This window comes from Coturnix japonica, chromosome 22 (assembly GCF_001577835.2).
Source record: "Coturnix japonica isolate 7356 chromosome 22, Coturnix japonica 2.1, whole genome shotgun sequence".
Classification (NCBI taxonomy): Eukaryota; Metazoa; Chordata; class Aves; order Galliformes; family Phasianidae; genus Coturnix; species Coturnix japonica.
This window is the reverse complement of record NC_029537.1, coordinates 2,867,038-2,878,160: the sequence shown is the minus strand read 5'-3', so window position 1 is coordinate 2,878,160 and position 11,123 is coordinate 2,867,038. Positions and strand designations below refer to the sequence as shown.

Sequence of the window (11,123 nt, the reverse complement as noted above, 5' to 3'; positions counted from 1 at the left end):
TTTCTTGGGAACGTGTATCTCCTTCCTGCTGCACGGAGCCCATTGGAGTCAATGGATGGAGTCAATCTGGTCTCTGCAAGAAGAGGTTATTTTTCCTTTCTAATGAATGAAAGTTTGGGGCAGAATGGATGTTTTCCTTCCCCAGAGCTTGTCTTCTCACATTTGTGCTTGTAGGTGCAGGTTCAGAGTTGAGGCTCTATCTGCAGAGCAGTTCCTCTCTGCATTGCTTCTGGTGGGAACTAATGGGTATAGACAGATCCTGTGCTGCAATACATTTTGAAGGCTGATAACAGTCCATATGCAATCATGACATATTCCAAAGCTGTTACGGTGGGGTTAAAATACAGCACAGGTATGAGCAGACATCGAGATGGTTAACACAGGGGAGAATGGGAAGGTTGCTGTAGGAACTGGGAATAGAATCATAGATTTCTTTGAGTCATAAGGGACCCTTAAAGGCCCCTGCAATGAACAGGGACACCCACAGCTCTATCAGGTGCTCAGAACCCCATCCAGCCTGACCTTGGGTGTCTCTGGGCATCACTATGGGAATTGTTAGGTCACAGCCTGAACCAATAATTGAGCACCTGGTGAAGGAACACAGCCAGCCCTGGAGCTCAGGTGAAAGCAATTCAGGGAGAAGTGGAACCTGGTTACACCACACCTCCCTAAGCCTCATTTAAGGGCTGACCCCCATATGGGGGAGGTTAGTTTGTTTGGGGATCCATTTTTGGATGTTTGGCTGGCTCTGGTCTTTGGGACAGGTAAGCAAATCTTTCTTTATATAGATTATGACTGTTGTGCTATATTTTTGGGTAACTTAGAACTGGTTATCTGTTGTTGCCTTTCCCAATGACTACTCTTATCGTATATAGTTCTTTGTCTTATATTCAGTCTGAATCTTCCCTAAATAGACCTATTTTTGTAGAGTGAGCTTAATGGGGTAACCAGAGTGGTCTCCATGCATCCGTCCTGGTTCCAACCTGATTATCTTGTGCTTTTGGAAATGAGCTCTTTCCATACCTTGGTAGTATCTGTTGCTCAGGTGAGAGAGGAGGGAGGTTCATGGCACAGGAACCTATGGTGGTAGGGAAACATTCATATCTGTTTTGCTGTCAAGGTAAGGAGGCAGTCATTGTGACTCAGGGAGTTGAGAGAGGGCTTTGGAGAGCAGGGAAGTGAGGCAGTGCCCTGCCAAGGAAGGGTGATATGGGGGAAGATGGAAAGGAGAACATGAGTGACCAATGAGAAGAGGCAGTGGGATGGGGGAGACAGGGAAGAGTGTTGTTCAGGTCAGATATCTGTTTTATTCCCTTCCTGTTGAGTATCTGTAGTGCTGAGATGCTCTGGGCTGGCAGCAGTGCCTTGCAGTCCATGGAGCCATAGAATGGCTGAGTTGGAAGGGACCTCAAAGCCCATCCAGCTCCAACCCACTGTCATGGGCTCACTGACACCCACTAAATCAAGAACTCAGGTGGTCCACTGTCCAACCAACCTGACCTTGAGCACCTCTGTAAATGGAAGCAGTGATGGGGACAGGGCCATGCCCCATTGAGCACCCTTGTGCACAAAATGGGATCACTTGTTGCTACCTGAACTGTTTGGTCTCCCCACACACCACTCACATGTATATCATTGCAGAGACGAGCTGCTGAGCCCCCCCCAGCTCACTTTGTGCCCCCTTCCACCAGCACTAAATCTGTGAAGCAAACCCCAGCGAGAGCACTTTCCAAAGGCTGCCGGCTATGACAGATGTTATTTTATGGAACACAGCACCAGAGATGTGAAATACATAGTTCATAAATGTCAGGAGGAAGGAAGCAATATCCTGGATTGAGGTCGTTTGACTCAAACGTTTCTCCCCCCCCTCATGTTAAAGCATCCTTCCCAGTAAACAGCTATTGGTGCCTTGCTGATGCTGGGAGCGAGGTGTAGGCTGCCTTGGAGAAGCCTGTGGCACCTTGCAGGCATTGGAGGCAGGAGGGCTATGAAGAAAGAGCCTTTTCTAACTCCAAGTCATGACATTCATCTGAGGAGCTCAGTATCAGGAGTTAAGGCTGAGACTTGGCTTTGCTGAGCCCTCCAGGGGAAGGCATTGTATGTGTGCATCTATAGGAAGAGAATACATATGTGTGTGTCTATATATACACCTAATCTGTATACATAGCACTGCAGCTAATTATGATTAGCAACAAGCTGGGAGGGTTTCTGCCATCTCCATAATGTATAATACTCAATGCCAGCCCTTAGTGCTGCTCTGGATTCTCTTGTGCTCTGCATTCACCCCGAGGCCATGAGCTCCCCTCTGGGCATGTGGTGCCCCTCACTACATGGGGTTATTTCTGGAGCTATAGTTGACAAATATCCCCCTGAAGCTGGCAGTTTTTAATGCAGGTGTCAGAAAGTGTTATCGAGATGCTCCATCAGCTGGGAAGGGCAGGAGGGGCAACCCGATGTCACTCACATCTGCCCGCTTGTCTTTGCTGAGCATCTCATGCCTGGTAAGATGCAATCGCAGCCCTGCATGCACTGAAGTGAGCAGATGTGGCGTTTAATGTTAATTCCCAGTGACTGGCTGCCCACGGCTCCCTGTGCTGTCACTTCTGCTGCTCTGTGGCCACGCTGGGTGCCAGCTGCCCCCTGCTTCCCCTTCCTTGTGGTCAGGAAGGGATCGGTGTCAGGGGCTTGGGATTGGCATTAGATGGGGTGGTGCTGGACTGTGTGTTTATTCCCATTGCAGCAATGGTGTCTCCAATCCAGACCCTCGGGGTAGCTCCATTCCCAGGGTATCTCCAACCCAAACCCTCAGCATAGCTCTGTTTTCAATGGTAGCTTCATTCCCAATGGTGTCTCCAACCCAAACCTTCAGCAAAGCTCTGTTTTCAATGGTAGCTCCATTCCCAATGGTAGCTCCAACCCAAACCCTCAACATAGCTCTGTTTTCAATGGTAGCTCCATTCCCAGTGGTGTCTCCAACCCAAACCCTCAGCATAGCTCTGTTTTCAATGGTAGCTCCAACCCAAACCCTCAACATAGCTCTGTTTTCAATGGTAGCTCCATTCCCAATGGTGGCTCCAACCCAAACCTTCAGCATAGCTCTGTTTTCAATGGTAGCTCCATTCCCAACGGTAGCTCCAACTCAAACCTTTAGCATAGCTCTGTTTTCAATGGTAGCTTCATTCCCAATGGTAGCTCCAACCCAAACCCTCAGCATAGCTCTGTTTTCAGTGGTAGCTCCATTCCCAGTGGTATCTCCAACCCAAACCCTCAACATAGCTCTGTTTTCAATGGTAGCTCCAACCCAAACCCTCAGCATAGCTCCATTCCCAATGGTAGCTCCATTCCCAATGGTAGCTCCAACCCAAACCAAACTTACAGCATCCTGAGAAAGGGAGAGGGAACCATTTTCAGGCTTCAGATGGACAAATGAGTTTTCCCTGCTGTTGTGTGTGAGCTGTGGGGCAGTGGTCATTTAGGTCTTTGGTTGGGGCTGTATAAGCCATGATAAGCTTGCACAAACCTGATCCATCAGCACATGGTTCCCATCCTTCCTCCTTTCCCATCTGTGCTCCTATGGATGTGAACAGATTCCCCTGCCCCGCTCCATCCTCCTCAAATATAAGACTGGCCCCAAAGCTTCTGCTGTAGTTATAGGATGCGACGTTCTATTTTCTACCATAATATTGGCTTCAGGAGGTGCCGCATGGCTGTTGAGTGGGGGGTATTGCAGTAAAAAACTGTAGGGAAATGTCATTTTTCTTTTGTTTCAAAGTAGGGAGGAAAATCTTAAATTTCCTTGTGTTCTCTCGGCTACATTCAGCTGGAGAAAAGGCCAATTTCCACCTTATCTAATGCCTCCAGCTGTGATGTGAAAAGCTCGAAGGGAAAACCACATCTCGCGTGTTATCTCTTAACTGCAAAGTTTAATTATCCTCAGCTGTTCTGCTGAAATGTGGCTGTGTCCGGGATGCACTGAGGGCTGTGGGCACTGACAGTGACTGGGGATGTTGATATGAGCAGGGGTTGGGGGTGGCAATGTGGCTTTGGGGGTCTGGATGCTGTTGGGGAGGTCTGGAACCTCCAAGTCCTGGTGGGGGTGGAGAAAAGCCCCTCCCCACCCCCCAAAAGGAGTTTTCCCTGCAAACAAATGGGAGGAGAGCACTGGTGTATTGGTCCAGCACAGCCCTATGCAGTCTATGTTGACCCATGGGTGTTTCAAATCCATATAGCACCTTAATTTTGCTGCTTGGGGAAGGATGGGGCAGGCAGGGATGTTCCCCATCCTCCTCCCATCAGTTCCTATGATGAGGAGCACAGATTTCCTCTTCTCGTTCCCCAGGCTCTGAACATTCTGTGCCCAGAAACCTGTGTGGGATCTGTGTGCAGCAGAGATGTCCATCAATTATTTATAGTTGGAATATATTCGTTTTTGCTCTTAATTTATTCATCGATAGCTTCATTGTAAATAGAAGGAGATAAAGAAAGGGGGGGGGAGACATGTAGATATGGATGGAGATATGAAATAGCTCCGGAGAAATAAATCTGCTAAGGAGGGCGAAAATGTTACAGAATGTGATAGAGAGGAGATGAGAGAGTTTGGAAGAAATAAAAAGCTTTAATCTAAGCAGGGCTTAAATACACTTGCAAATGTCAGCTCCCTAATAGCTTGTCCGAAGTCTCAGCATGTTAGGAAATATAAATGATGGAGAGATCCTTCTCTCCTTCCCATTAGCTAATATCAGTAATGCTGCATGTCTACATCTGTTCTCCTTGATTGCATCTGGCCTTGTAGGTGGTTGGTTCTGATTGGGTTTTAATTCATTAATTTCTCTTTGGGTGCAGTTTCCTTCATATCCTCCCCTGTTCTTCTTGCTCCAAACTCTTATTTCCCTTTAGGACTTGGGAGGGATTGAATTCCTGTAGCAGTTGCATTGGGAAGAGATGGGGAGCAATAGGGGGTGATGTCATTGTAAAGAACTGTGAACAACCCACTCTGCTTTTTCAACCCAATGTTGCCGTAATGAAATAAGAAAATAGTCAGTGCAAGCACTAATGGAGGAATTCAGTTCCTGGGTTCCATCTTGGCCAACTGCTCTGCCTGGAGGTCTCCTCTCATCCTGCCCAATGAGGGCAGTGCTCAAAGCCTTCATCCCCATAGGGTTAGATCTGATGAGGACAATAAAATACCCCCAGTGGAAGCAGGGAAGAGCAGTGAGGTTCAGCTCATCTGGTGTAACGCTGTTATACAGGCTCTGGTTTCTTTTTATCCCCACGGCAGCCTGGTATTTTCTTCCTGGATTTGTGTTATTTTCTGTGTATTTGTCAAGGACAACAATATTTAGGAAGGAAAAAAATAAGAAACACCCTCCGAACCCAAAATACACAGCACTTGAAAGACTGAGAGATCAAGATCTCTGTCATTGAAAGGAGTAAACTAAGAGCGTGACTGCAGAAAGCCCTGCGAGGATCCTATCTGTCATATTGCTGTCAGCTTTCTGCTAAACATCCATTAAAGAGCATTTACATGAAAAGCATGAGATCTCTTCCCCAATCAAGAGGGAACCTAATGCTGCCAACAAACTGCAGGTGACATCTCGAGCCTTTTTGTGTGCAATGGGGCTTTTTCTTCCCCCACAATGCCTGAAGGTGACTGCAGGGTGCTTATAGAATCATAGGGTGCCTTCTGTCTCCCTTCATGCTTATAGAGTCATAGGAACTTTATGGTTGGGAAAGGCCACTAAGACCATTAAGTTCAACCATCAACCCATCACCCCCAATGATGTCCCTCACCCATTGTGATCTCTCCCATGGCTCTACCTGGGTAGATTTAATCTCAATGAGCCCAGAACAGTGCCTAAAATTAAAGGATGCCACTGGATTAATAGGATTTTAGAAACCTAAGCAGAAATCCTTTGGAAGAAGCCAACCTGAAGGTGTCATTGAGGCAGGGTTCAGTGCTCTGTGCATTGTGTTGGGTCTTAAGCCAAGCAGATGGAGCAGCATTCAGCCCCAGTGTCTGAAAGCTGAAGGCGACCACGTTTTAATTGAAATTAAAGCTGTGCTCTCAGCTGGCCCGGTAATTAATCATGGGATCCACCACCAAAGGTCAGTGCTTGTTGTAGAGATGTGCTCTGACTGCATTAGGCTGCGGGCAGCTGTGATTGAACTGGGAATTACTGGAGCATTTGCACACCCTCATTAAACACGATGTCAGGTGAGGTGTGGGCATCTTCCAGCCTTCAGCAATTGCTGCTCATTGTCCCTCTGTTTCCAGCAAAAAAAGGAGGGTGGAGGCAGGAAAAGGCAAATATGTGCAACTGCAGACCCTGCTGTAATGGGAGGTTGTTCACAGTTCTTTATAAATACATCACCCCCTATTGCTCCCCATCTCTTCCCAATGCAACTGCTACAGGAATTCAATTCCCCCCTAAATCCTAAAGGGAAATAAGAGTTTGGAGCAAGAAGAACCGGGGAGGATATGAAGGAAACTGAACCCAAAGAGAAATGAATTAAACCCAATCAGAACCAACCAACTTCCTGACAGTCTGGGGAGAGGTTTTCATCTTGCTAACAAATACTGTGTCTTTATAGGGCGCGTGAGTGATTGCAAATGGCTTTTGTGTAGTCACGATGACATATGTTGAACCATATTTCCGAGGTGATGGGATGCTGTGGGGGGGGAGATGTGGAAGCAGGAAGCTCTTCCCCAGAGGAGATGCTCTTAAAACTTGCTGTGTGAAATCTGTTGCAGATGCGATGCTGGTTGTGATGTGAGAATCAGCATCCATGGCCAAAAGGCATAATTTATAGGGTAGTACCTCTAGGTTAATAGGGAGCCGGTGCTAAAGCTCTCCTCTCCTTTAGGAGCTGCAGTGTTAAACTTCATTTCTCAGTAAAATCCAATGCAAAAAAAAAATAAAAAATCAGCCAAATGAGTTTTCTCGACTTGCGCTCTGCGAGGAGGGCTCGTCATTTCATCACATCTGGGGTGTTTTTATGGCAGCTTTTCTTAGGGCTGAAAACCCGCTATTAAATCCCCAAAGCCTATCACAGGGAGGAAGCGGGGGGGGGGGCTGTGAGATTGAGTGTTTCACAGCTGCTCTGTGGAAGTGGGGGCTCTTCCCACCTCTTGCTGCTCCCAGGCAGTTCTCCATGAAATGCTGAGCAAGTGCAGTGAGTGCTGCTGTTACTATGAGCGAGTCCCATCCCTTGCCCTGATTTCCTGTGTCCTGAGCTCTTTCTCTGCCCGTGAGCACAGAGCAAATGCTGCCTGGTGCAGCTCTGGGTCTTAGAGAGAAAAAGAAGTGCTGGATAGAATGGATAGAATGGAAGTTATCCAACCAAGCAGTGCACAGCAAGCTTTCCCTCTGTGTTCCTGGCTGCTGTAGGTGAGATGCTCATGGCTGGGATGCCGGTCTCTATAAGATGCTTTGTGCATCCTTGGGTTCCTGTATTGCTTCCCCTCCTTTAGCACAGCTCCTGAGCCTCTCCAACAGGGACCCAAGAGCCACAGTTTCTCCTCTGCAGATGGGCTGTGCTTGGGGACATCACACTCATCCCATCTCCTTCCCCTAAGCTTTCTATCTCTTGCTCATCTTTAACCAGATGCACAGATCTCACAATGATTTATGCCTTGGCCAGAGTGAAAAAGAGCCCAGATGTAGAAGGCGGCACAGAGGCTGCTGTCTTTTTGTAGCAGATCAATGCATATCTTTTCCTGCTGTGTAGTTAAGACTCTTCCCTCTCTCTGTATCTCTCCAAGGGATTCAGCCGGGTCAGAGATGAGCCTAAATTTCTTTAGGCACAGATTCAGAAGCAGTATTTAAGGCAATGTTGATGCCTCGTGGTGGAGGATGCTCAGCACGCACGTGGCTCCTTGCAGGGTCAGAGGGATGCAGCAGCATTGCAATAGCAGCTGCCTGTTTGCATCAGGCACACCAGGATGTTAATGTAGAACATTTGGCGTTGGATTTCATTCACTGCGTGTGCTCGGGGGGGAAAAAAAAAGAGCATCACTTTTGTGTGTGTGCAATCAAGGAAACTCTGATTAACGTACAGTATCCTTGGGGAAAGGGGTGGGGGGGGAAAGAAAACAAACAGAAATTGGACCCAAGATCTTTTTGCATAGTGCTCAAGGCAAACAAATAAAGGATGATAGATAACCAAATACTGGAGAGGAAATTGTCTTCGTCTCTCCTCTAACAGCCCCACAAAAGGCCCATCTCTCTGGTTTTCTGGTAATTACCAGCCTCTCTGTCAGTGGGTTACCTTATATTAATTAACATTATTTATTGCTGTTGGCAGAGTGACTGCTACAGTAAATCAAGCAATTAGCAGCCTCGCATATTGCACTCGGAAGAGAAGTAACCAGGTGCCAGAAAGGATTTACTTTCTGCTTCATGTTTTATTCAGGCTCTTGGTTTCACGTTGCATTTCTCCATTGTGGCCACCAGTTGCTCTTTGAGAGGTGTGGTGGGCAGGGATGGAGGAGCACAGGGACCTCCTGGTGCCACCAGCCAAGGGAAGGACATTGGATAAGGAGAAGTTCCCAAGTTTTCCTGCTGCTAGAACTTAGGTTTGATTTTAATGGCTCTAATGGCTTGCAGTGATAGCCTACCAAAGCCTTCCTCCAATGCCTACCATGTAGTTTTGCTGCTGCTGGTCCATGCCCTCCCCACCACCTTGTCTTTCTCCATTAGCATCCATGAGCCGTATCTAATCCCATGGTGTCAGCTCTAGACCTGGAGGATGCGATGGGAAAAAGCCTTGAGCTTAAAACCTTTCTGTTTCCATCTCTTCCTCCCTCTGTGACACTCTGCAGGTGAGAAACATGCTGTCCTCAGCCAAACGCCCGCTCTCACGCGTTATTTGAACAGTTTCCTAAACATCTCTCTGCAAAGTCCTGTAATGAAAGGAGTGGTTTCCCTTGGCTCCCTTCCCAGACCTACCCAACAGAAGGATGCTGACCTAAGGCTGTTAAACACTTTGATGTATGGCCGCGTCTCCTTAAGTAGAAGATCCATATTCTTAAGCTAAGCTGCCATGACACGGGGACATTATGAACTCTCTGAACCAACTGAATCCTACAAATGAGCCATTAGTTGGCTGCATGGCGCGTTGGCTCCCTGTGCCCGAGGGGGCTCCTGTTAAAGAAGATAATTGTTGCTGTCCACACGCCCTGCAGGCTGCTGCGTGTTCATTTTAATGCAATTTGTTTCAGCCAACCCCTTCCCAAGTCCGAAAACCCCCACGCTGCTGGACTGAGAGGGAGCTCTGGTTCTATGGTGCCCAATGAAAGAGGGTTCAGTGAGTTTTGCCTTTCTCCTTGGACTTGAAACTGGAGGAAGGTCTACCCATCATTTGTTATAACCTGACTTCTGTTTGCCCTGCTGCTGAATGCCATTTGCTGCTGTTGGTAACTGTGTTTGAGGTACCCATTGCAGACCAGTGCCATTGAAAGGAGATGCCGTGGGATCCTTGGAGATGCTGAAGGCAGCAAGTGGGAGATCCTGAAAGCAGCAAACACTGAGTGCTCAGCCCAGCCCATGCTCTCAGGCAGTGCTGGTGCAGCTCTATGCCCAGGTGCTGGGAAGAGCATCTTGGAGAGGTACCCTGGTTGAGAAGAGCGCGATGGAGCCTTAACATAGGGGAAAAAAAACACCTAAAAATCAGAAAGAAGGCTGGAAGAGAGGGGGGGAAAGAAGTGTAAAAATGAGTGATTTTTAACAAATAAGAGTAGCATCTCATCCAACAAGCCCAGCATGCAGCAAAAGCCCTGGGGGGTTTTGCACACCCTGTGCATCCCAGCAGCACCGCTCGCCTCTCCGCTGCACGCCGTCTTTCTCTGTGTTGGCTCCTCTGACAGGTCTCATCTGTCTTGCAGCACTGTCTGCCTGCAGAAGTGTGAAAGGCAGAAAGAAGGAGGACTTGTGGGCTGGTGAAGTAGGGAAAAGGGATTTGGATCCTGAGAGCGGTGCGTGTAATGACGGATTAGTCCGTGACCTCCTCTGCAGGCAGCGGTGGGGAGCCTCCTTCGAGGAAACTTGGGTCATTTGGAAATGGAAGCAAAATATTTGCTCAGGGTGATTGTTCTTGAAGAGGCTGTTGCTGCGGTTTTAGTGATGAGAGGCGCGAGAAGGAGGGCTCCTCTCTGAGTACATCAAAATGGACGAGATATGCGTTCTCGAAGCTTAAATCAATAGCTATTTAGGGGAGTTTGCTTTCCACCCATGGGGAAAACCTTTTGCCAGCATCATCTTTTGGGTTTTAGAAGTGCTTCTATGTGCTCCAAAGCCAGAGGTGTTGGATCAGAAGGCATAATCATGGGGTCATGGAATGGTTTGAGTTGGAGAGGACCTGTAAAGGTCACCTGGTACAACTTTCCTGAGGGGCTATTATCCAAATTTCTATTAATACTTTGGAAATAGCAAAAGGGACCTGGTGTGGTGAGGTATTGGCACAGCTGGCCAAGGTGGGGTCACCATGTCCCAGAACCATGAGGATGTGACACTGAGGGATGTAGTTGGTGACGTGGTGGGATGTGTTGGGTTTGGATTGGAGGGTCTGAGTGTTCTTTTCCAAACATAATGGCTCTGTGATCCTATGGGCTCCTATGGTGGGGATGGGTTGGAGGTTGGATTTGACTGTCTTAGTGGTTTTTCCTCACTTCATTGATTCTATGGTCTCCCTGCTGGGGGTGTATGGGGGCAAAGTGGCCCAATGTGGAGCAACAGAACAATGCATTCCATCTCCTCCTTCTGGAGGGAAGAGTTCAGAAGAGCAGCTTGCAAAGCAGAGCAAGGAGGACCCCTGACAGGCAAAGTGTTTGCCTTGATTTTATTCTCATTTATTTGCTGCCAGGGTTCCTAACAAATATAAGCTTGCACAGCAATTAAATTACATTTAATTTGATTAGATTAAAGCTGAGGGAAGCGCTATTCTCCCTCTGTTATGTAAGGAAAAGAGAAATGAAACCTCTCAAGAAAAATAAAGAAATGAAACACGACTTTGGGCTTAGAAATGCAAAAAAAAACCAAATTCATCTCGATGAAGGAAAAGAGATGTAATGAACTTGAATGGAGCAGGAAGCCTTGAGAGAGTTAGAAGTTTGGGGGATTCATCGG

The 11,123-nt window shown here is 47.6% G+C and overlaps 1 long non-coding RNA gene across 1 annotated transcript; it reads left to right on the top strand.

Annotated features, from left to right (window-relative positions):
- Nucleotides 1-624: 624 nt before the first annotated feature.
- LOC116654335 lies at nucleotides 625-9,239 on the top strand. The gene is made up of 2 exons (XR_004309508.1): nucleotides 625-764; nucleotides 8,822-9,239. It is a non-coding gene; the product is annotated as an uncharacterized LOC116654335 (long non-coding RNA).
- Nucleotides 9,240-11,123: the final 1,884 nt, after the last annotated feature.